Source organism: Lolium perenne, chromosome 3 (genome assembly GCF_019359855.2).
Source record: "Lolium perenne isolate Kyuss_39 chromosome 3, Kyuss_2.0, whole genome shotgun sequence".
Classification (NCBI taxonomy): Eukaryota; Viridiplantae; Streptophyta; class Magnoliopsida; order Poales; family Poaceae; genus Lolium; species Lolium perenne.
Genome location: NC_067246.2, coordinates 157,844,913 through 157,849,934, shown reverse-complemented (window position 1 = coordinate 157,849,934; position 5,022 = coordinate 157,844,913). Strand labels below are relative to the sequence as shown.

The following is a 5,022-nucleotide window of genomic DNA, read 5'->3' as shown; positions in this document are numbered from 1 at the left end:
GTTCTTGTGTTGTTCCTGTTATTCTAGTTCCTAAGAAAGATGGTACCTGGCGTATGTGTAGATTGTAGAGCGATAAGCAACATTATTATTAAATATCGTCATCCTATTCCCCATTTAGAGGATATGTTAGATAAATTGAGTGGTGTTGTTGTTTTTTCTAAAACTGATTTGCGTAGTGGTTATCATCAAATTAGGATGAAAGAGGGGGATGAATGGAAAACAGCCTTTAAAACAAAATTTAGTTTATATGAGTGGTTAGTAATGCCTTTTGGTTTGACTAATGCACATAGCACTTTCATGAGACTGATGAATCATGTTTTGCGTGATTTTATTGGAAAGTTTGTGGTTGTGTACTTTGATGACATATTAATCTACAGCCGCAATGAATCTGATCATACTATACATATTTGACATGTTTTGCAAGTGTTGTGTCATAGTAAACTCTATGGTAATCTTGAAAAGTGCACATTTTGCAAAGATAAGGTCATATTTCTGAGTTATGTTGTCTCTAAGCATGGAGTAGAAGTAGATGTGTCTAAAATTGAAGCAATTCAAAATTGGCCTACTCTCATGAATGTGAGTCAAATAAGAAGTTTTCATGGTCTTGCTGGGTTTTATAAAAGATTTGTGCCCAATTTTAGTACTATTTGATGTAGCCCCGCTCACCGACGACACTACACCAAGACCAACAAGTCCCCCAAGTGGAACAATGACGCGGGTGTAACATCCCAAGAGTAATACATAAATCCGTTTTACCTTTTCTTGCATTTGTTCATGTCATCATGTTGCACTCATGCTTTTAATCACCTTGGCTTTTATAAAATTGCATTTGGTTTTGGCTTTGCTTTGTTTGCTTGTAGTTCTTCCTCTCTTCCTCTCTCTTGGTTCATCCCCTTCCTCTTGTGATGTTCCAAGAAAAGCTCAAGCCTAAACCTATCCCTCTACTTGATCTATATTTCAAATAGGTCATGCCAAAATTCTTATATGGTTACTATAAACCTATCTCCCCTCTCTTTCTATTTTGCAATGCTAATAAGATGATCTTGAGTTGGGATCCCTTCCTTCTCAAATGGTTAAGCCCATTAGGGATTGCCAAATATTTGAATACCAAAATATTTGAGTACCAAATATTTTCGTATCCTTTTATACTCTTTATGCCTCTCCCTTTATTCTTTTCCCTCTTTTATTTCTCAAGCCTACCATGTTGGTATACAAAGCTTGAGTTCTTCTCTGAATTCAAACACATTTAAAAATATTTTGTCCTCCTTCCAGATTTCAGAAAAATTTGCAACTTCAAAAGAGTTTTAAAAACAGATTTGAAAACAGAAAATAAAAGAAAGAGAAAAACCCTAATCTATCCTAGCTAACCCAACTCATCTAACCAACCCAGCCCAACTAATCTAACCGGTGGCCCAACCCCACGTACATGTCCAAGGAGAAGCCAACGAGAGCCATCGTTGGAGAAACTTTCCTGTACCTCTTCTTCCTCGTGTACGAACACCTCCATGGCCACATGATTCTTCCCCCTTCGTGGATGCTTGACACCTGCCCCTCTTCCCTCTTTATACACCCAGAGCTGGCCAAACCCTACCCCTCCTTCCTTCCTCCACAGCAACCGCCGCCGCCACCATCTCTGCCTCCTCCAAAACCCACCGAGAGCACCATCGACGTCTACCACTCGCCATGGCCGCCGACGCGCCCACCTAAGCCGTGGAACGGAGCCACCACGGTTCCCTCTACGTCCTGGTTTACTTCACGGAGCTGGGCACGCGTGGAGACAGCCAAGATCTTCCACGCCGCCGTCGACTTCTACCCCTGCCTCACCTTCTTCCTCGCCGGCGACCTCCCCTGCCGTATCTTCCTCGTCGTCGACACCTCCAGGGTGAGCAGCTGCATGACCTGACCTTCCTACTTGTTTCCTTGCTTCATATGGTCCGAGTTGAGAAGGAGAGACGAGATCAGACGAGATCGAGTTCACATAAAAAAAACGCCCAGTTTTTCTTCTCACAGCACCTGTCTTTCGACACATCTCCTCGCCAGCACAGGCCAGTCCAGCTTGCGTTCTTCGCACCGTTGGAAAGCTGAGACGAAGGGATACAACTTTCGTTTTGGAATCACTCAATTTCGTTTCCTGTAGACGACGCCACCTTCGATCAAACATCTGTCCAGAATCTGTTTTCAGTTTTCGCTGTTTCTCGCACATGTCGCGGTACCGATTTCCGGCGAACCTCCCGCCACCACGGTGGACCAAAACGCCCCAAACTTGTTTCTTTCGAATATTGGTATATCCAGTATGCTCAACTTGTCAAGAGTTTTGCCTAGCACCACCTAGTTTCGTCGCTCTCGACACTTTAAAATCCGTGCAGAAAACCCTCTACAGAAAACAGCAAGTGTCCAGTTTTCAGTTTCAGTGTCATAATTTCAGTTAACGCCACGCACGGATCCGGCCTGTTTTCAAAATTCAGTTTCAACAAAAATGCCCCCTGGTTACTTTTCGAATATTTAAAAAGTGCACTTAAACACTGTCAAATACCACAAGTTTATATCCAAATTGATCAGCTTTTCATGATCTATCCAACTATGAACTTTGTTTTTGCGTTTTGGGTAAATAAAATTTGGACAAAATTAAAATCTGAATTAATTTGAGTAATATGGCATAATTTATAACTTCAATTCTACATTTCCAAATTCTACAAATTTTATATCTATTCTCATCAGAAAAGTGAGAGGATTTTAAATCTTGCATTCTCATGCATCATTGGCATCATCTCTGAATTATCCAAAATAAAACTTGCAAAATGAATAAGATATATGTGAGGGTGTTTATCATTTCATGTGAAATATGAGCACCCCACTTAATTTGCCTTGCACAAATCATCTTGCCATGCCATCATGCACCATATTGCGCATTGCATTTACTTGTATTGATATGTGCCTTTACTTTCCTTGTATGTGCTATTTGGTTCTTCTCGAGTAGACGCCGACGCAGAGCAGTACGAGCAGGAGTACAAGTTCCCTCTGGAGGATCGTGTCGGTGCTTCTACCTCTGATCTGACAGGCGAGCCCACCCCTTCACCTATTTTACATTTTACATGCTCTTTTGATCTATTGCTATCCTTATGTTGCGATTCTATTGTGTCACGTGTCCTATCCACCTGTTACCTATATCTCCGAGATACACCTCCTCGTCCTACCTATTGTTTGTTGTTTGCCAGCTTTGCGAGTCGTAGGCGAGTTTAGGGTTTTCTGTTGATATCTCGAAATGTTCGGGATATCTTGTTGGGATGTTGACACATGTACTACCTTTTCGAAAATGAAGTTGATAACTTTTGCTACAACTTAAAATTGCTAAGGGATATAATATGCAGAGGCATCTGTGAGCCCCTTTGCGAAAGCATCGGAACTTTGACTTGCTAATGTCCCCTAGGACCTGAGTTCTTGTTATCTGTTTCTAAGACTGAGCGCGCTAACCACTCGTGGGAGGATTTATCGGGACCCCCCATCACCCATTACCATTTCTCAAGTCTGTTGAAAAGGGGGCCACAACCTTGGTTTTATTTGCCTATGCCATGTATGCCATGCTTTACTTACTGTTGCCTTCGGGTGTTTACTTCCTGTTGCCTTCGGGTGTTTATTTCTGTATTGTACCCCGCGGGACGTTTAGCGAAAGCGTGTGGTTCGCACGCCTAGCCGCTGTCGCAAACCCTGAGTCCGCATCGGAGTACGGCCGAACTTCGTTTCGGGTAGCTTAGTCGGGTGGCCCCCCTAGGCATTCTTGTTGATCTGGGAACGGTCTTGTTGTGAGACTCCGCCGTAATTAAGCGGGTTCGAGCATGCGTGTATGGTAACATTGGTGCACCCCTGCAGGGTTAAATCTTATCGATAAGCCGTGTCCGCGGTTATGGACGACTTGGAGCTGTTTAACTCGATCATAGAACAACTTATACCTAAAGTTGTCGCTAATTACTTGCGTAGTAAGTTAGCCCTATTATAATGGAATGGATATAAAATTGTCAACTGTGTGAGTGCCTTGTTAGTACCTCTTGGCTAAGGGGAATCGCAATGGCAGGGTTTTGTTTGAAGAGTATAGAACTGCTAGAATATGCGCTCTCTTACCTTCTCTATTAGACGGATGTTGTAGCGTGTCTCTATTGGTTAGTGCTTTGCTGCCGCTAAACTCCACCATATAGCCGGGCGAAGTTTACACCGCCCACCAGCAAGCATAGCTGGTCTTGTCTCGCAAGTACGTGCCAACGGTACTTACCCTCGTTTTTCTTCTTTTTCCGGAACACGCTTTTTGACAAACAGGTACGACAGATGATGAGCAGTACGCAGGTGGCTACTTTGTCGAGTTCACGGACGATGACTTCGTTGCGTAGCAGGATCGTTCCTAAGGCAGCAGCCTGTGGCTTGTTGGTTATGGAAACACCGCTTGATTATCTTCAGGACTCTTAGTCCAATTTGGTTCTGGTCTGTACCCAGACTATTTGGCTACCTTATGTATGATGTACTGATGGGATATGTTTCCCTTCTGAGTGTCATTTGGATCTTGCTCATTAGAGCGTTGCTATATATATGAACCTTATTTCCATCTTTTGTGTCATACATAGTCATGTTGTGATATTCACTCTGTATTCTACCCTCGTATCCTGTGCACAGTGTGTGTATGTGTGAAGTGCACAGGAAGGTGAAGCACCCAGGCTTGGAAAGCCTATCGTGAGCCTTTGAGGTGGGTGTTGTGTGCATGGGCGTGCTGAGCTGTTGCTTGGCCTACCCATATGCTTGGGAATGCGAGGCGACCTCACGGTACTTTGTAGTGACCTCATGCACATAAACCCCTCTTACCTGCACGCTCTAGGTTTTCCTACTCCTAGGGCTTACAGCGGGCTCGAGTCAAAGCCCTACATGATAAGGTGAACTCGCTCCTCACTACCCTCGATCTCGGTACCCCATTGGATGGATTGCTACCTCATGCTGACACTCTTTGTGTTATTAGGTATGAGGTGCATCAAGGCCCCGGAG

The 5,022-nt window shown here is 43.7% G+C and overlaps 1 long non-coding RNA gene across 1 annotated transcript; it reads left to right on the top strand.

Moving 5' to 3' along the window:
* The first annotated feature begins 1,520 nt into the window (after nucleotides 1-1,520).
* On the top strand, nucleotides 1,521-4,591 carry LOC139838502 (uncharacterized). The gene is made up of 3 exons (XR_011755528.1): nucleotides 1,521-1,882; nucleotides 2,978-3,058; nucleotides 4,309-4,591. It is a non-coding gene; the product is annotated as an uncharacterized lncRNA (long non-coding RNA).
* Nucleotides 4,592-5,022: the final 431 nt, after the last annotated feature.